The 24,375-nt window shown below is 37.3% G+C and overlaps 1 long non-coding RNA gene across 1 annotated transcript in view; it reads right to left on the bottom strand.

Moving 5' to 3' along the window:
- Positions 1 to 23,740, bottom strand: part of LOC139180156 (uncharacterized) — a 197,870-nt gene extending 174,130 nt beyond the window's left edge. The window contains exon 1 of the long non-coding RNA XR_011564467.1: positions 20,929 to 23,740. This is a non-coding gene — a long non-coding RNA (uncharacterized lncRNA). The remainder of the gene's footprint in view (positions 1 to 20,928) is intronic.
- Positions 23,741 to 24,375: the final 635 nt, after the last annotated feature.

The following is a 24,375-nucleotide window of genomic DNA, read 5'->3' on the forward strand; positions in this document are numbered from 1 at the left end:
ATATAAACAAACAGAGAAGAGCCGATTCATTGGAAAAGACCCTGAGACTGGGAAAGATTGAAAACAGGAGAAGAAGGGGATGACAGAGGATGAGATGGTTGGATGGCATCACTGACTCAATGGAGATGAGCTTGAGCAAACTCTGGGAGATAGTGAAGGACTGGGAAGCCTGGCGTGCTGCTGTTCATGGGGTCACAAAAAGTCAGACACAACTTAGTGATTGAACAAAAACAACAACAAAGAAGGTGGTTTATTTAAAAGTCTTTCTCTAGATAGCAGAATACTTCACTGGCTTTACTTTTCTCCTACTGGCTTCACAAGCTCAGGAAAAATCATTCCCGTCTAGTTCCCCTTCCCTCTTTCTGATCCACAATATCCTTAAAGAGAAAATATTATGATATATGATCCAGAGTTCGCCAGTGCTTCTATAATACAATTCTAAGAAAGTAAAACATTTCTTTACATAATTGTTATTGGATCCAGATATCACAGAAAGAGACAACACAAAGAACCCTGCTAGCCCATGGAGTAAAACAGCAAAACTCATTCATTACCGCAAGTAGTTTCCATAGCACCTTGATTTCACAGTACAATGAATAAAAATCAAACCTTTGAATTTGAGAACTAGTTCTACAGAGGACAAAGCATTCCTTTTCAAATAACCAATGTATACTTTTCACAATACACAAGGTTTCTTAGATGTTTCTAGAAGGACTCAAGACTTTATTCTTTTTTGTGTGTGTGATAATACATCCTTTGCTTAATAATCTGCCTACTCTAACACATGATCTGCCTGCAATGCAGGAGACCTGGGTTTGATTCCTGGGTTGGGAAGATCCCCTGGAGAAGGAAATGGCAACCCACTCCAGTATGCTTGCCTGGAGAGTTCCATGGACAGAGGAGCCTGGCAGGCTACAATCCTTGGGGTTGCAAGAGTCGGACACTTTAGTGACTAAGCTTCTACTATAATACATGATCAGCACTCAAAGGTGTCACATGTTTTCAAGTACTGCTCACAGTAAAAAATATTGGCGTGTTCCATCCAAGGAATATAGCTTGTATAAATAACAAAGAAATGGTATATACATGTCCATTCACATGTCTAAAAATTCTTTATGGAAATGACATCTTGGACTTGGCTAAAACAACGCCATAAAAACATCTGATGAGCAGATCATGAGAAATGAAAGCTTTTTCTGGCACAAATATTCTCAGCTTCCCCTTACCGTCACCTGAAAAACCTGTTTCCATACCTTTCCTTCTGTGTCTGATAAACTCCCAAGAGATCCTTAAAGCTTACTGAAAATAACTCCTTGAAAAGTTTCACCTCTCTGCTTCACTCCTCCAGGCAAAATTAAACCCACTCTTCTCTTCGCAGCCACTGCTATGCCTCTGGGGCAGTCACGGGGAAGAGCTGAAACTATCTGCTCGTGTGTCTCAATCTTCTTCTTAGACCAGATGAGAATCTTTGAGGAGTAAGACCTGCTTCTAGCTTTCTTCAAATATGATCTTACTGAACATCCCAGTAGCTATGGTTGTACAGGGCACAGCAGAAAGAAAAATAATAACATGTGGCAGAGAGTATGCTAAGAGTATACCCACATATAATTCTCAGAAATACAATCCTCTGTGAGGTCACCCCAGTGCAAAAAGGAGAAAGCCAAACATTAGAGCTGGGAATCAATCCCACCTGCCTGAGCTCAAACTCTCAATCATAGCGCCGTTTTGTTTCACAGTTTTTTAGAATATGTATCAAATATATGCCAACAGAAAGAACTTGTTACACTGACGTCTGGCTCAAATGTTGAGGTCCCACTCCAATACCCTTTCCTCCATCAAGTCTCCTTTCCACCAGCATTTTTCCCCCAGCGGATCCTAACTGCACTTCCGACCTTGTTTACAGGATGGTACGGCACCTAGCACACGCCCTGACAGTCTCTGTCCTAGGCTGTGAGACTCTTGAGGACTGGGGCAATGCTTTTCTTCTCTGAGTCACCAGAGAATAAATAATTGCTGAAATAATTGGAAATTTTAAGTTACTTAGTCATTAAATTGCTTGAAAATGAAACTTTAGTTCTCACTCTTGGTCTCATTTATCTTCTCAGCTGGTAGCCATGCTTTAGAAATATCTAGAGAAATTTGTAAAACACAAATTCTCAGACCCCATTTATGGGCATTCTGATCACATGGGTTGGGCCCTGAAATATGCAATTAAAAAAACCTCAGTGTGAAATCAGGTTCTTTGACTGCCTGAACTCCCTCCATTGGTCTCAGTTACTTTCTCTATCCCTGTGTTTGCTTTAACCCTGAAAGCAAGGGTCAGGGAAAGCCAGACCTGCTCATATCAGAACTAAGTGTTTCCTTTTTCACCGTTTGCTATTATCTAGTTTTGTGTTGACTTTCAGTACCTGTGCCCTGTGAAGCAGCAGGTGCATATGGGCGCTTAATGAGTATTTAATGATTTGCTGAGGATAATTTAGTGTACTGGACAGGAGCTAAAATGAGTAATTGCTGAAAGTTTTGAAATGTTAACTACAGCTCTGGCCAACTTCCACCTAGGTAACTTTAATTATCTGTCAGAATGTGTCATGGTATTTACAAAAATAAAATCAGTTGTGTTATTTCATTTCACTTTCTGACATGGTCCATTTTCTCAGTGTTATATGTTGGTTTATTGCTGTTCCATAACAAATTAACACAAATTTATCAGCTTAAAACAGCACAGCTTTATGATGTCAGAGTTTCCTGGGAATGGGGATTTGGGTATGACCTGGTCTCAGAGGTAGAAGTCAAGTTGCCAGGCTGTGCATTTAATCTGGAGGTCAGGAGCTCCTCCAAGTTCATTTATTAATAAGATGGTGGAACAGTGAAATCCGCTGAGGTAGGGGGATAGAGGTCCCTGTCTACTCACTAGCTGGAGGTCTCTCTCAGCTCTTCTAGGCCACACAAAGATCCTTGCTGGGACCCCTACCCCCATTGCACGAGGAGTTCCTTATCCCAGGCAGGTGTGTGTCCATCAAGGTGACCTTCCATTTCCCTTCCAGTAGGCTCTCTATGCAACATAACTTAATCATGAGAGTGACCATCTACCACCATTCATGGTAAGAAGTAACTGAGTCAAGGGACCTAGCTTCCAGATAGTGCATATTCAGAGGTTATGTCCACCCTCAAGAAGAGGGAATGAAAAGGCTCACATGCTCTGGATCAGGAATCATGGTGGCCATCAGAGAACTGTTCTAGAATTGTGCAATTCCAGAAGTTCAAATTCTATCTTTTAGAGCTGTTCCCCACTGAAGGTCACAACCTTGAATGTTACATCACCAAATTTTCTTCACTTTATAATTTTACAAGTAAAACATAATTAAATATTCTACTTCTTCCATGCTTTGGTTGTTGTTTTTATTTAGAGTCTAACAATAGGCTTTGTCAGCAGGCTTGGATGTATTGCTTTCTAAATTAGAGACCAATGACCTTGAGGCAAACTAGGCTGCGTTTTTATTTGAAATCAGAGAGAACAAAAAGGGGAGCGGCTGTTTCAAGGTTTCTGTGTAAGCCCATTTGCCAACATGAAAGATATTAATCCTCAGGGTTATAAAGTCCATAAATGATTTTGATTTCTTTTTCTTGCAAGAGTATGCATACATTAAGAGTTTATATGATGATTCTCCATCATTATTATATTTTACTAACCTCAAGGGATGGTCTCACCTTCAGCATTTGGCTCTCAGCTTTTTTCCCCCCCTTTACAAGTTGCCCTGCCATCATTCTTCCGACTTCAGTGCTGAAGATGGTTCAGACTAAAGTTACATCAGCTCTATGGCCTCACTGTCAAGAGCACAGGATACTGTGGACAGATGCTTGAATTAGAAGCCCAGTTCTGACACCTACAAATCTCTGCACTTCATGCATAAAAGTAACGGAAACTCTTTTGGGTGATTGTGAAAGATAAATGAGTATTGGTGAGACCTGTAAAGTATTCGGGACAGCACCCAACTAACACATTACAAGCATCACATAAGTGTTAGCAGTTATTTTGAGCTTACGTTCACAGCCACTTCACTTTTATCTGAATTCCACCATGGCTCAGCGCTAAACTGGCCAAGCATTATACCCTCTATTTCTCAGATAGGACTTTAGAATTCTTAAATTCAAGAAGACCAGTCTCATTTCAATCTATACTTGTGCTCTTTTGAACACTGAATTGACTCTTCATTGTCTTCTGTTATCAACTTTATATTGTGGTTTTCTTAGTTAATTCTTGGAAGTAGGTTTCATTTTATTCTCTTCTCAGCCCTCCATCTCCAAATTTAAGCTTTTTTCATCTCTATAGTACCAACTCTAAAAATCCAAACTTTGTATTTGTCAAAGAATATTTTTCAATATCAAACTCATTATGATTAAAAAAAACAAATAAACTGTAGGCAAAATGTAAGAGCAGAAAGGAAGAAAAATCTTCTTAGTGAGAACCACTGTTTGCTTTTAATCTAGTGCCTCAGCATGACTGCTATGTATCATATTTATAAACAAGTCATCATATGATTTGTTTCTGTCAAGGCTGCTTTTTTCACTTAATTTGATATCAGTATCTTTTTATGTGAAATATAAAACCATATCATTAATTGTGGAATGGTATTTGGTTGTTAAGTGAACTACAGTTTATTTAATAATCATCTATCCTTTCAAATTTTTATTTTGTATTGAGGTACAGCCAATTAACAATGATGTGATAGTTTCACTGTTGCAAAGGGATTCAAGCATATAGACACATGTATCCATTCTCCCCAAAACTCCCCTCCCAACCAGGCTGCCACGTGATATTGAGCAGAGATACTGTGCTATATAGTAAGGTCCTTGATGGTTATCCATTTTAAATATAGCTTTGTGCACATGTCCATTAAGTGGTTTACAACTTGTAACACACACATACATGCACATACACATTCACAAATCCAGATTGATCACTTATGGATTACATATGCTATATTTTAGATTTCTCTTCGTCTTACATTATTTCCTGAAAATCAATACTTAGAAGTGAGTTTAAAACAGCAAGGTCTTACTGTATAGCACAGAGAACTATAATTAGTATTCTGTGATAAACTATAATAGAAGAGAATATTAAAAAAGAATGTCTGTATATGTATAACTGAATCACTTTTCTATACAGCAGAAATTAACACAACATTGTAAACCAACTATACCTCAATAAAATTCTTTTTTATGACAGAAGCCAGATTTCTGTAAAGTATTTCACTAAGATTTTCTGCATGTTACCCCATTTTACTAAAATGTGATACCAATTCACAATCTTATGGCAGGGTATGTGAGGGAGGCTGTGTCGTCTCTCCAATGCCAGCACTGAAAATGGTCATTCAAATTAGGCTGTTCTGTTCTTCCTTCTCAACTAAACCCTGTACTTTATCCCTGCTTTATTTCCCACCCAACCATAGCAAAACACACATTCTTCTCAAATGCACAGAGAATGTTCTCCATTGTCTTAATGTACCCATTACTGGCTATTGGCCCAGACATAAGATCTGGTTCCTGAAATTCAACATCATCATTAAGACTTTGGAATACGGTTTAAAGTGAGAATATGTTCTGTCTTGATTCTACCATGTCTTTGAAGTCCCACTCATCAAAGTATACAGGAAATAATTAAGTGATTATAGGCTTAATTCTACTATATGATAAATTCTTTGATATAAAACATCAACGATAATGCTACTTATTTAATCAACTCCATCACATTTAGATCTACAAGTCTCCTAAAATGACATTTATTATAATATTTACTAGACATTTCCAAGTCTCCAGGAAGACTTAAAATTTAGAAAATGATATACAGGTATCTCGATAACCAAATCCTACACTTACACAGGCAATAAGAAATTTTCCCATGAGAAAAAATGCAGGCTAGTTGTCACCTATTTCAAGTTGGCTCTATGCTAAAAGGAAATAACATGTGACATTTTCTCATGAACAGAGTCCATCTGCCTTGTATTGGTCAGAATTCAGCAGCAGAGAGCAGATCACACTTCAGGTTTAAACAGAAAGAGATTCATTACAAAATATTCAATGGCATCCAGAAGTCCTGGAAATGCTCAAGGGGTGAATACTGGGCTGAGTTTCCAGGAACAACTACGTGAGAATCTGCTCTTCAACAGTCCAGGGCCACCCATCTCCACTAGGAAGCCACCTGCAGCATCCAGCCCCGGAACACACTATTGCCTTTCCAATTCATCCATTGCATAATCCAGCTCTGAATTCAGAGCCCAAGTAATATATGCTGTCTGCAAAGGGGTCTGGGAACCATGAGGAAATAAGTGTTTCCTGTGTGAGTCACCCATTCTCTGGCATTTTTGTGACAGCAACATAAATTAAAATAATACACAAACATGCCATATGCAAATAAGCAAAATAAGTAGTTATTTTTTTGTCTTCCTTTCCAATCTGTATGTCTTTAATTTCCCTTTCTTGCCTTATTGCACTGGCTAAAACTTCCAACACAAATCCAAAAGAGTGGTGAGAGCAGGCACCCTTGCCTTATTCCATCAGAGCGGGAAGAGATTCAGTTTTTCAAAACTTGTTTTACTTATTTAAATTCAAAATGAAATATAATGCTTGTATTTTCTGTTGTTGTTCCTTATCAAGTTGAGAAAGTTCCCTTCTAGTCCCACTTTTCTTAGAATTTTTATCGTGAATGAATGTTGAATTTTATTAAATACAATTTTCACACTGAATATATAAAAGTTTGAATTTTTTTCTTCCTAAGTCTATAAATAGAGTTTATTATATGTATTGATTTCTGAATACTGAACCAGTCTTGAATCCCTAAAATGAAGGCTCCTTTATCATGGTGCATAAATCATTTTACGTAATGGTGATTTCTAATTGGTAATATTATGTTAATGATTTGTACAAATACATTCATATAGGTTTTGGTCTACAGTTGTTTCTGTGTATGTTTGCCTTTGTACTTTTTGTCTGGTTTGAGTATTTGAATGAAATTAGCTTCATAAAACAAGCTGTGAATGATTCACTCGTCTAATTTCTGGAAGAGATTATACTGAATTGGACTCAATTACTCTTTAAAGTTCTGGTAGAAGTCTCTAGTGAAAACAATCTCAATGAAGTATTTTTTTCTTGAGGTTTTTATTTGTTTGTTGTTTGGTTTTAAGTTTGGAATTCAAATTCCTTAATAGATGTTATCAGATTAGATCAGATCAGTCGCTCAGTCGTGTCCAACTCTTTGTGACTCCATGAATTGCAGCATGCCAGACCTCCCTGTCCATCACCAACTCCCGGAGTTCACTCAGACTCACGTCCATCGAGTCAGTGATGCCATCCAGCCATCTCATCCTCTGTTGTCCCCTTCTCCTCTTGTCCCCAACCCCTCCCAGCATCAGAGTCTTTTCCAATGAGTTAACTCTTCCCATGAGGTGGCCAAAGTACTGGAGTTTCAGCTTTAGCCTCATGCCTTCCAAAGAAATCCCAGGGCTGATCTCCTTCAGAATGGACTGGTTGGATCTCCTTGCAGTCCAAGGGACTCTCAAGAGTCTTCTCCAACACCACAGTTCAAAAGCATCAATTCTTCGGCACTCAGCCTTCTTCACAGTCCAACTCTCACATCCATACATGACCACAGGAAAAACCATAGCCTTGACTAGACTATTACTTTGTTGGCAAAGTAATGTCTCTGCTTTTGAATATGCTATCTAGGTTGGTCATAACTTTCCTTCCAAGGAGTAAGAGTCTTTTAATTTCATGGCTGCAGTCACCATCTGCAGTGATTTTGAAGCCCAGAAAGGATCATTCAAATGATTTACTTTATGTTGAGTAGGTTGTGGTCATCTGTGTTTGTTTGTGTTTTTTTTGTTGTTGTTGTTCTTTTAGGAATTGGCTCAATTTACCCATGTTTTCAGATCTGTATGTTCAGAACTGTAGTATCTTTCACTTTCCTACTAGTGTATACAAGTTTCTTTCACTCCTGATACTGGCAATCTTCTATTTTTCTGTTAAAACATTTTTGCTAAACAGTTTGCTAAATGTTTGCTAATTTTATTGATTTTTTCCAGAAAAACATTTCTTCGTTCATTCTTTTTCTAAAGGTTTTATTTTTAATTTCATTCATTTCTGATTGTCTTTATTTTTTTCCTTCATTTCTGATTGTCTTTATTTTTTTCCTTCCCTCATGTTTCTTTTGTTAATATAACTTTATTTATTTATTTTTGTCCGTGCTGGGTCTTCAGTGCTGTGTGCAGGCTCTCTCTGGTTGGGGCAAGTAATGGCCACTCTCTGCTCATATGCAAGTGGTTCTCACTCCGTGGCTTCTCTTGTTGTGGAGGACGGGCCCAGTAGTTGTGGCACACGGACATTAGTTACTCTGACACAGGTGGGATCTTGCAGGACCAGGGACTGAATCCAGGTCTCTTGCATTGGCAGGCAGATTCTTTACCAATGAGCCACCAGGAAAGTCCACTGTTTGTTTTCTTTTGTTCTTATTTATGGAAATGCAGTGAGAGCTTAGATTACTGATTTGAAACTTGCTCTTTTTTTTCTAATGTATACATTTAGTGCTATAAAATTTCCCTTTATACTGCCTTAGCATGATGATTTTTTGATACATTTTAGTTTCATTTATATCTACCTATTCTATTTTCCTGCAATTTTTCCATCCTTGGATTATTTTGAAGCAGACTGTTTATAAGTGCTTGGAAAATTTTCTGTCATCTCTCTGTTATTGATTCCTAGTTTTATTTCATTGTGGTCAGAGAACATATGCTATAAAATTTTAACTCTTTAAAATTCATTTAGCCATGTTATACAGCCTAGGATTTCTCAGAAGGCAAGTAAGGGGGTCTGGTACTCTCATCTGTTCAAGAATTTTCCAGTTTGTTGTGATTCACACAGTTAAAGGCTTTGGTGTAGTCAATAAAGCAGAAGGAGATGTTTTTTTCTGGAAATCTCTTCTTTTTCTATGATGCAATGGATGTTGGCAATTTGATCTCTGGTTCCTCTGCCTTTTCTAAATCCAGCATGAACATCTGGAAGCTCATGGTTCACGTACTGTTAAAGCCTGGCTTGCAGAATTTTGAGCACTGCTTTACTCTTGTGTGAGATGAGAGGTATTGTGCGGTAGTTCGAGCATTCTTTGGCATTGCCTTTTTTGGGGATTGGAATGAAAACTGAGCTTTTCCAGTCCTGTGGCCACTGCTGAGTTTTCCAAATTTGCTGGAATGTTGAGTGCAGCACTTTCACAGCATCATCTTTTAGGATTTGAAAAAGCTCAACTGGAGTTCCATCACCTCCACTAGCTTTGTTCGTAGTGGTGCTTCCTAAGGCCCACTTGACTTCACATTCCAAGACGTCAGGCACTAGGTGAGTGATCACACCATCGTGATTATCTGGGTCATGAAGATCTTTTTTGTACAGTTCTTCTGTGTATTCTTGCCACCTCTTCTTAATATCTTCTGCTTCTGTGAGGCATGTACCATTTCTGCCCATTATTGTGCCCATCTTTGCATGAAATGTTCCCTTGGTATCTCTAATTTTCTTGAAGCAATCTTTAGTCTTACCCATTCTATTGTTTTCATCTATTTTTTGCATTGATCTCTAATGAAGGCTTTCTTAACTCTCCTTGCTATTCTTTGGAACTCTGCATTCAAATGGATATCTTTCCTTTTCTCCTTTGCCTTTAGCTTCTCTTTTTTCCTCAGCTATTTGTAAGGCCTCCTCAGACAACCATTTTGTCTTTTTAAATTTCTTTTGGGGGATGTACTTGATCAATGCTTCCTGTACAATGTCATGTACATAGTTCTTCTCTGTTCATAATTCTTCAGGTACTCTGTCTAACAGGTCTAATTCCTTGAATCTATTTGTAACACTCACTGTATAATCATAAGAGATTTGACTTAGGTCATACCTGAATGGCCTAGTGGTTTCCCTACTTTCTTCAATTTAAGTCTGAATTTTGCAATATGGAGTTCAGGATCTGAGCCACAGTCATCTTCCAGTCTTTTTTTTTTTTGCTGACTGTATAGACCTTCTCCATCTTTGGCTGCAAAGAATATAATCAATCTGATTTCAGTGTTGACCATCTGGTGATGTCTATGTGTAGAGTCATCTCTTGTGTTGTTGGAAGAGGGTGTTTGCTATGACCAGTGCATTCTCTTGGCAAAACTCTGTTAGCCTTTTTTTCTGATTCATTCTGTACTCCGAGGTCAAACTTGCCTGTTACTCCAGGTTCTCTTGACTTCCTACTTTTGCATTCCTGTCTCCTATGATGAAGACATCTTTTTTTGGTGTTAGTTCTAGAAGGTCTTGTAGGTCTTCACAGAACCATTCAAATTCTGCTTGTTCAACATTACTGGTTGGGACATAGACTTGGATTACTGTGATACTGAATGGTTTGCCTTGGAAATGAACAGAGATCATTCTGTCCTTTTTGAGACTGCACCCAAGTACTGCATTCAGAGTCTTTTGTTGACTAGGAGGGCTACTCCATTTCTTCTAAGGGATTCTTGCCTACAGGAGTAGATATAATGGCCGTCTGAGTTAAATTTGCCCATTCCAGTCCATTTTAGTTCACTGATTCCTATAATGTCACCAAACCACCTTACTTGCCTCCTGAGAAATCTGTATGTTGGCCAAGAAACAACAGTTAGAACCGAAATGGAACAACAGACTGGTTACAATTTGGGAAAGGAGTATGTCAAGGCTGCATATCGTCACTCTGTTTATTTAACTTATATGCAGAGTACATCATGGGAAATGCCAGGCTGGCTGAAGCACAAGCTGAAATCAAGATTGCCAGGAGAAATATCAATAGTCTCAGATATACAGATGACACCACCCTTATGGCAGAAAGCAAAAGGAAAAAAAAGAAAAGAAATAGCCTCTTGATGAAAGTGAAAAGGAGAGTGAAAAAATTGGCTTAAAACTCAACACTCAAAAAACAAAGATCATGGCATCCAGTCCCATCACTTCATGGCAAATAGATGGGGAAACAGTGAGAGACTTTATTTCTGAGGGCTCCAAAATCACTGCAGATGATGACTACAGCCATGAAATTAGAAGATGCTTGCTTCTTGAAAGAAAAGCTATGATCAACCTAGAAAGCATATTAAAAAGCAGAGACATTATTTTTCCAACAAAGGCCAGTCTAGTCAAAGCTATGGTTTTTCCAGTAGTCATGTATGGATGTGAGAGTTGGACTGTAAAGAAAGCTGAGAGCAGAAGAATTGATGCTTTTGAACTGTGGTGTTGGAGAAGACTCTTGAGATTCTCTTGGACTGCAAGGAGATCAAACCAGTCAATCCTAAAGGAAATGAGTCCTGAATATTCGTTGGAAAGACTAATGCTGAAGCTGAAACTCCAATACTTTGGTCACCTGATGGGAAGAACCAATTCATTGTTAAAGACCCTGATCCTGGGAAAGACTGAAGGCAGGAGGATAAGGGGACAACAGAGGATGAGATGGTTGGACAGTATCACCAATCGATGGACATGAGTTTGAGCAAGCTCCAGGAGTTGGTGATGGACAGGGAATCCTGGATTGCTGTAGTCCATGGTGTCACAGTGTCAGACATGACTGAGCAACTAAACTGATTTATATCAATCAATATTATATATCGGTATTTATTCAATGGGAATTTTAAAGGAACATGCTATTCATGCAGACGTGCCATATTCTATTAATGTGCATTCAATCCTTTGTTCGATGATGTTGGATTCTTTTACATCCTTGCTGATTTTCTGTCTAGTTTCATCCACGGTTTATAGAGAATGTTTAATTATCATCAATAGTAAATTTATGTATTTATCCTTTCATTTTCATCAATTTTTCCTTTACATATTTTGAAGCTTTATTGTTTAATGAATGCTCATTTAGGATTGCCATGTCTTCTTGGTGGACTTACTCTTTCATCATTATATAATGTTTCTTTGTGTATTTGGTAATTTTCTTTGCTCTGATGTCAGCTTTATTTGGTCTTAATATAGCCATTTTGCTTTCTTTTCATTAATATTTTTACAGCATATCTTTTTTACTTTCAAACTGCCAGCATGGCAAGTGAGTTTCTTCTGGATAATGTGGTCATGATTTTTGATCCACATTACCATCTTTATCTTTTAATTGACGTATTTAGTCCATGGGGTCGCTAAGAGTCAGACAAGACTGAGCGACTTCACTCTCACTTTTCACTTTCATGCATTGGAGAAGGAAACGGCAACCCACTCCAGTGTTCTTGCCTGGAGAATCCCAGGGACAAGAGAGCCTGGTGGGCTACCATCTATGGGGTCGCACAGAGTCGGACACAACTGAAGCAACTTAGCAGCAGCAGCAGCAGTAGCAGCAGACCACTTACAAATTTGGAAAATGACAGAAACCTACAGATTAAAGAAGCTGAGCAAACTCTAAGCAAGATGAGCCCAAAGACATCCACATTAGAACAAACCATGGACAAGCTTTTAGAAACCAAAGAGAACTGCTATTTACTTTTTTTTTTCAAAAGTAATTCATTTGCTTATTAGTTATCTATTTTAAATATAGCAGTGTATACATGTCAATCCCAAACTCCCAGGCTATCCAGCCTGTTATTTACTTTTAAAATTATAATTTTCATGTCATCTTCTCTAGGAATAACCCCAAGGCACTGTTCCCATAGAGACTAAAATATTAGACATGGTTCCTGTAGGCTGCCTTCTAACCCTGACCATTCAATAACATAACTCTTTCATCAATTAGAATGATTGAAGTCATAAAACCTAGAATATCTGACTGACATTTCCTGAAGTAATAATGACCTTTTTCTCATGAATAAATATACAGAGTTTAGCAGATTCAGTGTTGATGCACATCTCAGTTATGCCAGAGTTCCTGGTCAGCATTTTGGCAATGATCTTGGCTGTTGCCCTAGCTACAAAAAGGATGCGGTAGTTGTGGTTTTTATATCTGTAGATTATCATTTCAAACTTATAGAAAGGAATGGTCAGGAAAAAAGGAATTCTGTTTTATCAGGGGGGAAATTTGTTTTCTAAAACAGCCTTTCATCAGGTATTGACGAATAATTCTTCTAGCTTCCAGGGAGGTTGTCAAACAAGTTTTTTTTTTTTCCTAGCCTTATTGTGGGAGGTGACAAAGGAGACAGGTTTAAGAATGGCTTTTGGAAAGCCAGGGAAGAGTCAGTCACAGTCCTAATGATGTGACCTTTATTTTACTTAGTAATTTATCTTGTACAACCAACTTTCTTCATGATTTATATTAAATACTTGACATGTGGTTTTTGAATAAATTTATAACAAGTATCTGAACAATAAATTTCTATCATTTATGGAATGATTATAAGCCAGATAATGTTAAACCTAAAAGATTAAATATATTATTTTACTTAGTCTTAAGAGGTATGAATTACTATTTTCATTTTTATAACTGAGGCTGGATGAAGTTCAATAACTTCTCCAAGGATAAAGACACAGTAATGGAGAAGTCTTTGCTGAACACAGATATATGGGTTTTCAAAGGCATTTTTAGTCTAGACCATCATTATGCCTCCAGAGCCCAGCACAGCACCTGCAGTATAGGAAATCTTGATATAAGTAATGAATAAGTGAAAGTAGAGTAAAAGTCAGGCATGGATTTGGATGAAAATCAAAGGACAGAATGAATATAGAACATTTGTTTTTGTTTGATTACACTCTGTCCTCCTGTTTACTATTTCATTTACCATCATCACAATCATATCTTATTTATTCTAAAGTAATTTTATCATGCTTTCCAGTCAATTCAAAATGTTCCTTACTTTTTTTTTCTCCCTAGTCCATATAGTTAATAAGTGCAAGGGTAATTTGAAGAGTATTATTGGGTGAATTTTTTTCTAGAGATAAAGAAGACTTTATTTTTAGAATGTTTGCAACCTCAGTCCAATTTTATCTTCTATCCCAACTGTTCTCTTAATAAACTGTATGGTTTTTAGTTTCAAATTTGGATGATATAGTCAGTCAACTGATTTTCATTTTAAAATGACCCAATCAAAAAATGGGCCAAATAACTAAATAGATATTTCTCCAAAGAAGACATACAGATGGCTAACAAACACATGAAAAGATGCTCAACATCACTCATTATCAGAGAAATGCAAATCAAAACCATATGAGGTACCATTTCACGCCAGTCAGAATGGCTGCAATCCAAAAGTCTACAAGCAATAAATTCTGGAGAGGGTGTGGAGAAAAGGGAACCCTATTACACTGTTGGTGGTAATGCAAACTAGTACAGTCACTATGGAGATCAGTGTGGAGATTTCTTAAAAAATTGGAAATAGAACTGCCTTATGATCCAGCAATCCCACTGCTGGGCATACACACTGAGGAAACCAGAAGGGAAAGAGACACGTGTACCCCAATGTTCATCGCAGCACTGTTTATAATAGCCAGGACATGGAAGCAACCTAGATGTCCATCAGCAGATGAATGGATAAGAAAGCAGTGGTACATATACACAATGGAGTATTACTCAGCCATTAAAAAGAATACATTTGAATTGGTTCTAATGAGGTGGATGAAACTGGAGCCTATTATACAGAGTGAAGTAAGCCAGAAAGAAAAACACCAATACAGTATACTAACGCATATATATGGAATTTAGAAAGATGGTAACAATAACCCTGTATACAAGACAGCAAAAGAGATGCTGAGGTATAGAACAGTCTTATGGACTCTGGGGGAGAGGGAGAGGGTGGGAAGATTTGGGAGAATGGCATTGAAACATGTAGAATATCATGTATGAAACGAGTCACCAGTCCAGGTTCGATGCAGGATACAGGATGCTTGGGGCTGGTGCACTGGGATGACCCGGAGGGATGGTATGGGGAGGGAGGATGGAGGGGGGTTCGGGATGGGGAGCACACGTATACCTGTGGTGGATTCATTTCGATATTTGGCAAAACCAATACAATATTGTAAAGTTTAAAAATAAAAAAAATAAAAAAAAAAAAAACCATGATCGAGAACTCTAGAGAGGCCCAGAGCTGCTCCTTCCTGCCATTATCCCATTCAGGACTGTGTCAGACATTTGCATCCATCTCATAAAGACTGTGCCTCATTCACAGACCCATGAGGAAATGAGCAGATATTTGGATCCTCTCATATCAGAGAGAGAGAGAACCAGAGTAAAGAAGAATGAACATCTCCACTGTCTAAAAAAATGTGTCATCAGAAAACCAGCTAAACCAGCAGGGCTGCTTTGTGACCTCACTTCCTTGGGCCACAATTCTCTGCAATATAAAAAAGAAGCCATTAGACTGGAATTCTTCAGGCTACATGTAACACAAAATATAATACTACTGCATTTTGTTTAATGCAAAAAAAAAAAAAAAAACAGTCAGCCTAACAATGTGTCCTCTTAAGAGAAATGGTATCTCTCTTTCTCTCATTGATCGGTGTTTTTGAAATCATGCAGCATATGTATAAATAATCAAACTTCTAAGCTAATTAATGTTTAATTTCAATTTGCTTACAATAGGGGATATGCATTTACAGGATGGGCATCCAAAGTAGGAAAATCACAAAACACCCTTTAATATCCATCTGCAGTTAAAATTATTTAAGTGTTACCTTTCTTCAATGTATTCTGAAATAGTCTGATTTGACTGAGAAACATAATGTACTCTCACTTGTGATCAGTGATCCTCATTACGGTTCCATCTTACACGTATTTAACACTTTCCTAGAAGAATTCAGAAGTGCTAAACAGGGTCACCATCTCCATGCATAACCTTTTAATAACATTTTTGTGAGCCAAAACTCCTTTAAATTGACAAAGGCAAAATTACAGTCTTTCCTCTCTAGAGCATCATTGAACTAGTGGCTCTATTTTCCATTTCCTCCCTACTTAAAAAAAATGGATGTTAGCTCTGTTCAGCAATATTTACTAGGAAAACCCTTGCAAGGTCTCACTTCATGCCAAGTACAAATGTGTTAATATTTTATACATGTTAAATGGCAACCAGGACACAGCCTCCCAGAGTGTCTTAGGCTGTGATTCATCACCCTCATTCCTCACAGCATCCAAATTGTCTTGGGATGAGATCTGATTGATGGGGGCACCCTCATTTGCTCCTCCCCACCTACTTTCGTTCAGAGAAGCACTGCTTCTTACAGACCCCACAACTCCATCAGTCCTGCTCAGTGCGCCACTGCCTTCCAGAGGTATGCATCCATTCTCCTGAAGATCTTTCTCTTCCCTCCTCTTTTGACATTTTGCCAGTTCCTTTTTTTGTTTCCTTTTGTTTTTTCCTCTTTCATTTGTTCTGTTAGTGAGTGAAATCAAAACATCTAAATCTTGCTAATTGATAAAGATTTCCTTAATAAAAAAATCTCATCATGTAAAAAGTGAAGGTAAAATTAATGAAATACAATATTACACACTACAAAACTAACCGTATCAACCTCTGACTTTATAAACCAAAATCTTCAAAAATAACTTTTTATTTAATAAGAGGAAGGTTCATAGCAATACAAGCTTACCTCAGGAAACAAGAGAAACATAAAATAAATAACCTACCTTATACCTAAAGCAACTAGAAAAAGAAGTCAGTAGAAGGAAATAAATCATAAAAATAAAAGCAGAAATAAATGAAAAAGAAACAAAGGAGATAATAGTGAAAATCAGCAAAACTAAAAGCTGGTTCTTTGAGAAGATAAATGAAATAGACAAACCATTAGCCCATCTCATCAAGAAAAAAGGGAGAAGAATCAAATCAGTAAAATTAGAAATGAAATGGAGAAATCTCAACAGACAACACAGAAATACAAAGGATCATAAGAGACTACTATCAGCAATTATATGCCAATAAAATGTACAACTTGGAAGAAATGGACGAATTTTAAGAAAAGTATAAACTTCCAAAACTGAACCAGGAAGAAATAGAAACTCTTAACAGACCCATCACAAGCACAGAAATTGAAACTGTAATAAAAAAAACCTTCCAACAAACAAAATCCCAGGACAAGATGGATTCACAGTTGAATTCTACTAAAAATTTACAGAAGAGCTAACAGCTATCCTTCTCAAACTCTTCCAGAAAATTGCAGAGGAAGGTAAATTCCCAAACTCATTCTATGAGGCCACCATCACACTAATACCAAAACCAAAGACGCCACAAAAAAAGAAAACTACAGGCCAATATCACTGATGAACATAGATGCAAAACTCCTCAGTGATATTCTAGCAAACAGAATCCAACAACATTTTAATATGTTATTAAAAGGATGATACATCATGACCAAGTGGGATTTATCTCAGGGATGCAAGGATTCTTCAACATTAACAAATCAGTCAATGTGATACATAATATTAACAAATTCAAAAATGAAGACTATATGATTATCTCAATAGATGCAGAAGAAACCTTTGACAAAATTTAACACCCATTTATAATAAAAAGTCTTCAGAAAGCAGGCACAGAAGGAACATACCTCAGCATAATAAAAGTCATCTATGATAAATCCACAACAAACATTATCCTGAATGGCAAAAAATTGAAAGCATTTTCTCTAAAGTCAGAAACAAGGGTTCCCACTCTCACCACTACTATTCAACATAGTTTTGGAAGTCTTAGCCACAGCAATCATAGAATAAAAAGAAATAAAAGGAATCCATATTGGAAAGAAGTAAAACTCTCACTGTTTGCAGACGACATGATCCTCTACATAGAAAACTCTAAAGACACCACCAGAAAATTACTAGAGAGCTAATCAATGAATATAGTAAAGTTGCAGGATATAAAGTTAATACACAGAAATCCCTTGAATTCTATACATTAACAATGAGAAAACAGAAAGAGAAATTAAGAAAACAATCCCACTGCAACAAAAGAATAAAATATTTAGGAATAAACTTACCTAAAGAAACAAAAGACCTATATATATAAAACTATAAAACACTGATGAAAGAAACCAAAGATGACACAAATAGATGGAGAAATATACCATGTTCATGGATCAGAAGAATCAATACAGTGAAAATGAGTATACTACCCAAAGCAATCTATAAATTCAATGTAATCCCTATCAAGCTACCAATGGTTATTTTTTTCACAGAACTAGAACAAATAATTTCACAATTTGTGTAGAAACACACAAAAAAAACCTCAAGTAGCCAAAGCAATCTTGAGAAAGAAGAAGGGAACTGGAGGAATCAACCTGCCTGATTTCAGACTATACTACAAAGCTACAGTCAAGACAGTATGATACTGGCACAAAAACAGAAATATTTATCAATGGAACAAAATAGTAAGCCCAGAGATGAATCCACGCACCTGTGAACACCTCATCTTTTGACAAATGAGGCAAGAATATACAATGGAGAAAAGAAAACATCTTTAAAACGTGGTGCTGGGAAAACTGGTCAACCTCCTGTGAAAGAATGAAACTAGAACACTTTCTAACACCGTACACAAAAATAAAGTAAAAATGGATTAAAGATCTAAATGTAAGACTGGAAACTATAAAACTCCTAGAGGAAAACATAGGCAGAACTTTCTCTGACATAAATTACAGCAAGATCCTCTATGAACCACCTCTCAAAGTAATGGAAATAAAAGCAAAAATAAACAAATGGGACCTAATTAAACTTAAAAGCTTTTGCACAATGAAGGAAACTATAAGCAAAGTAAAAAGACAGCCTTCAGGATGGGAGAAAATAATAGCAAATGGAAAACTGACAAAGACTTAATCTCCAAAATATACAAGCAGCTCTTGCAGTTCAATACCAGAAAAATAAATGACCCAATCAAAAAATGGGCCAAAGAACTAAACAGACATTTCTCCAAAGAAGACATACAGATGGCTTACAAACACATGGAAAGATGCTCAACATCACTTATTATCAGATAAATGCAAATCAAACCACAATGAGGTACCATTTCATGCCAGTCAGAATGGCTGCCATCAAAAAATCTACAAACAATAAATGCTGGAGAGGGTGTGCAGAAAAGGGAACCCTCTTACACTGTTGGTGGGAATGCAAACTAGTCAGCCACTATGGAGAACAGTGTGGAGATTCCTTAAAATACTGGAAATAGAACTGCCATATGGCCCAGCAATCCCACTGCTGGGCATAAACACTGAAGAAACCAAAATTGGAAGAGACACATGTATCCCAATGTTCATTGCAGAACTGTTAACAATAGCTAGGACATGGAAGCAACCTAGATGTCCATCAGCAAACGAATGGATAAGAAAGCTGTGGTACATATACACAATGGAATATTACTCAGTTATAAAAAGAACACATTTGAGTCAGTTTTAATGAGGTGGGTGAAACTGGAGCCTATTATACACAATGAAGCAAGTCAGAAAGAAAAACACCAATACAGCATATTAATGCATATATATGGAATTTAAAAAGATGGTAATGACAACCGTATGTGCAAGACAGCAAAAAAGACACATGTAAAGAACAGACTTTTGGACTCTGTCAGAGAAGGCGAGGGTGGGATGATGTGAGAGAATAGCACTGAAACATGTATATTACCACACGTGAAACAGATGACCAGTCCAAGCTTGATGCATGAAAAAGGGCACTCAAAGCCAATGCACTGGGACAACCCAGAGGGATAGGATGGGGAAGAAAGTGGGAGGGGTCTCAGGACAGGGGGATACATGTACACCCATGGCTGATTCATGTCAATGTATGGCAAAAACCACCACAATATTGTAAATTAATTAGCTTCCAATTAAAATAAATCAATGAAAAAAAAGGTAATTTAGTAAAATTTTAGTTTTAGGACTGTCGTAGCTTTGAAATATGGCACCCCACTCCAGTACTCTTGCCTGGAAAATCCCATGGATGGAGGAGCCTGGTAGGCTGTAGCACATGGGACCACTAAGAGTTGGACATGACTGAGCGACTTCACTTTGACTTTTCACTTTCATGCACTGGAGGGGGAAATGGCAACCCACTCCAGTGTTCTTGCCTGGAGAATCCCATGGACAGAGGAGCCTGGTGGGCTGCCGTCTGTGGGGTCACACAGAGTCGGACACGACTGAAGCGACTTAGCAGCAGCAGCAGCAGCAGCTTTGAAATAAGCCCTGGAATATCATTAGATTTTTCACCAGGAAATAAAGCATTTGTAACATTGGAATTTAGGCAGTGAAATTAGGCATCTGTTAAAGATGGTAAAACTTGGACAATTCATTTAACCTGAGAATCTTAACCTACAAAAAGATGAGGCGATAAGATATAATCTCCCTTGTCCTTTTAAATTACCAGACATTAAATATTTTGCAATTTTTAAATGATACTCCTAAACAACAAAACTATCTCATAGCAAAGATATATGTGTTCATGTGTGTATATATGTAATAAATATATATATAGTTGCTTTTAATAATTTGAGATTACTGTTCTGCCTACATTCAGAAATTATTTAAGCTTGCATCAATACAATTTAAAAGAAGACTGTTAAAATATGCATTCCAATAGAGTCCATTCCATTATATTCTTGGAATATGTAAACATTCACCTTGAGTCTAAAAGGTTGAAATAAATGGCAATGATTTTCCTCTTGGGACAGGAGCTACACTGTTCTGTTTAGTCTAAGTGGCTCTGACTGCTCACCAAAGGCATCTATGAAACTGCAAGTTTGCATCCACTCATTTTGACCACAGCAAATGACAGATTTCAAATTTAAATGAACAATATAATGGGGAAAAATTAAGCAAATGGAAAGAAGAAAACATTTTAAGCAAGCAGAATGTGACTGATAGTAAGCTGATAATTTATTCACAAAACCTTGCTTCATATGTTTGCATATTAAACATGCTAAACACAGCTACTGGGAGACATACCTCCTTATTTCCCTTAGACAACCTGTTTTTAATGAGATACCTAGGAAATAGCTGCTTATTGCTTTGTTTACTCACCACCACTTGCATCTGTACATGACTTTCTCTGCTTTCCAATACCTCCCAGCTTACTGAGAAGATAGAGTTCACAGGGATAAGGATTTATCCTGATGAGGATGTGTAGCTGTCAAGCACAGAAAATGTCTGTTTAGTGTAAATTAGAGGGATCATGTCTAATCTATATGCTTCATCTCAAGGAGCAAGTAGGATTTATCTTCAAAAGTGTTTCTACTATTATTCCATCTTAAAATTTTAAAATAGTTCACATCTTATATCTTTTTAATATCCTGATTTTTTTTAATTGAGAGAAATGGATCTTTCCATTGATAAATACAAAGTCAACAAAAATTAGATGACAAGTACATCAGAATTCAACTTGGTTCAGAATAGAAAACATTGTGAGAAATATTTATTGCCTAAAGTTATGTGTCCATTACTAAAAGAATAAGTGAATGCTCATTTTTATATCATAGAACAGAAACAATCTATTAACAGTCATCTGCCTCCTTCAAAAATGCCTGTGGTTGCACTTAGAAGAGGCTCTGTGGTCGTAATCTGAAAAATGATCCTCAATCATTATGACTTTGTCACATACCGTGATTGGTAGGTTAATATGCCTACCAAATTTGGAATTCTTTCAAGGCAAATTCTGCTCCTGATTAATTTTCAATGGTAGAGTAAGGCAAAATGACTCAAAGTTCATTTAAAGATGTCAAGGATGTAAAAGAAAGGAAGAAAAACACTAATTTAAATGCCAAATTTCAAAAGTTTCAGCCTTTAAAAAATCATTTATTTGAGTTTTCTGTTATTCAATTAACCTTATAAAATCACAGTTTCTTCATCTTTAAATAAAGGGCTTTTTATTATCTTAAAATTAAATTAGCTGACTTATGTGGAAGAACCAGCCATGAGTAATATTACAGTAATGTCAGAAAGATCAAAAGCTTCATCCATAAACAATTTACGATAATATCAAGAGGTAATATTTCACCCAAATACAGTCATAATGGAGGCCTCCAGTGTATCACCATTATTAAGCCACTCTGTGTAAGATTCCATACTGTCTAGATTGTGTACATTTAGTCGTGGTTGACTCTTGAGACCCCATGGACTGTATCCCAACTGTCTCCTCTGTCCATGGGATATCCCAGGCAAGAATACTGGACTGAGTTGCCATTTCCTCCACCAGGGGATCTTTCTGACCGAGGAGTTGAACCTGGGTCTCCTGCATTGCAGGTAGATTCTTTACTGCCTGTAACTACCTGGGAAGTCCACTGTCTAGGTAGCAACTTGCAAGATCAGAAATTAGAGATGGGCCAGAAACCATTCAATAAGGATTCTCAGTATCTTTGAGGACCCATTAGTTACATTATTTCATTCATTAGTTCAGTTCAGTTCAGTCACTCAGTTGTGTCCGACTCTTTGCGACCCCATGAATTGCAGCACGTCAGGCCTCCCTGTCCATCACCAACTCCCAGAGTTCACTCAGACTCACGTCCATTGAGTCAGTGATGCCATCCAGCTATCTCATCCTCTCTCATCCCCTTCTCCTCCTGTCCCAATCCCTCCCAGCATCAGAGTCTTTTCCAATGAGTCAACTCTTCACATGAGGTGGCCAAAGTATTGGAGTTTCAGCTTTAGCATCAGTCCTTCCAAAGAACACCCAGGGTTGATCTCCTTTAGGATGGACTGGTTGGATCTCCTTGCAGTCCAAGGGACTCTCAAGAGTCTTCTCCAACACTGCAGTTCAAAAGCATCAATTCTTCGGTGCTCAGCTTTCTTCACTGTCCAACTTTCACATCCATACATGACCACAGGAAAAACCTAGCCTCTTATACTTAGGGTCCACTTCAACTATGTATGAAGACATGGACAAGCAAAATAGCCATTTTTGGCTTAATCATAATCATAAACATTATGATCATACCACCAACACCTAAGGAATATGTCAAACTCATGAAAACCAATATAACACTTTTAAAAAAGATTTTTTCTCTTCTCCTTTTTCCTGTATCCAAATGACATGTGATTATTTAAATCATTTAAAAAGTGTCCACATATAAACACATAAACTTGCTCAGAGTCATAAGAAAAAACATACAATTAGGAAGTCTGTTTATAATAGTAATTTAAAAATTTTTCATAAATGGATGTTGAATTTTGTCAAAGGCTTTCTCTGCATCTATTGAGATAATCATATGGTTTTTATTTTTCAATTTGTTAATGTGGTGTATTACATTGATTGATTTGCAGATATTGAAGAATCCTTGCATCCCTGGGATAAAGCCCACTTGGTCATGGTGTATGATCTTTTTAATGTGTTGCTGGATTCTGATTGCTAAAATTTTGTTAAGGATTTTTGCATCTATGTTCATCAGTGATATTGGCCTGTAGTTTTCTTTTTTTATGGGATCTTTGTCAGTTTTGGTATTAGGGTGAGATGGCCTCATAGAATGAGTTTGGAAGTTTACCTTCCTCTGCAATTTTCTGGAAGAGTTTGAGTAGGATACGTGTTAGCTCTTCTCTATCCCACTGCTGGGCATACACACTGAGGAAACCAGAAGGGAAAGAGACATGTGTACCCCAATGTTCATCACAGCACTGTTTATAATAGCCAGGACATGGAAGCAACCTAGATGGCCATCAGCAGATGAATGGATAAGAAAGCAGTGGTACATATACACAATGGAGTATTACTCAGCCATTAAAAAGAATTCATTTGAATCAGTTCTAATGAGGTGGATGAAACTGGAGCCTATTATACAGAGTGAAGTAAGCCAGAAAGAAAAACACCAATACAGTATACTAACGCATATATATGGAATTTATAAAGATGGTAACAATAACCCTGTGTACGAGACAGCAAAAGAGACGCTGATGTATAGATCAGTCTTATGGACTCTGTGGGAGAGGGAGAGGGTGGGAAGATTTGGGAGAATGGCATTGAAACCTGTATAACATCGTGTATGAAACGAGTCGCCAGTCCAGGTTCGATGCACGATGCTGGATGCTTGGGGCTGGTGCACTGGGACGACCCAGAGGGATGGTATGGGGAGGGAGGAGGGAGGAGGGTTCAGGATGGGGAACACATGTATACCTGTGGCGGATTCATTTTGATATTTGGCAAAACTAATACAATATTGTTAAGTTTAAAAATAAAATAAAATTTATCACAATTTGTATGGAAATACAAAAAACCTTGAATAGCCAAAGCGATCTTGAGAAAGAAGAATGGAACTGGAGGAATCAACCTACCTGACTTCAGGCTCTACTACAAAGCCACAGTTATCAAGACAGTATGGTACTGGCACAAAGACAGAAATATAGATCAATGGAATAAAATAGAAAGCCCAGAGATAAATCCACGCACATATGGACACCTTATCTTTGACAAAGGAGGCAAGAATATACAATGGATTAAAGACAATCTCTTTAACAAGTGGTGCTGGGAAATCTGGTCAACCA

Source organism: Bos indicus, chromosome 27, assembly GCF_029378745.1.
Source record: "Bos indicus isolate NIAB-ARS_2022 breed Sahiwal x Tharparkar chromosome 27, NIAB-ARS_B.indTharparkar_mat_pri_1.0, whole genome shotgun sequence".
NCBI lineage: Eukaryota > Metazoa > Chordata > Mammalia > Artiodactyla > Bovidae > Bos > Bos indicus.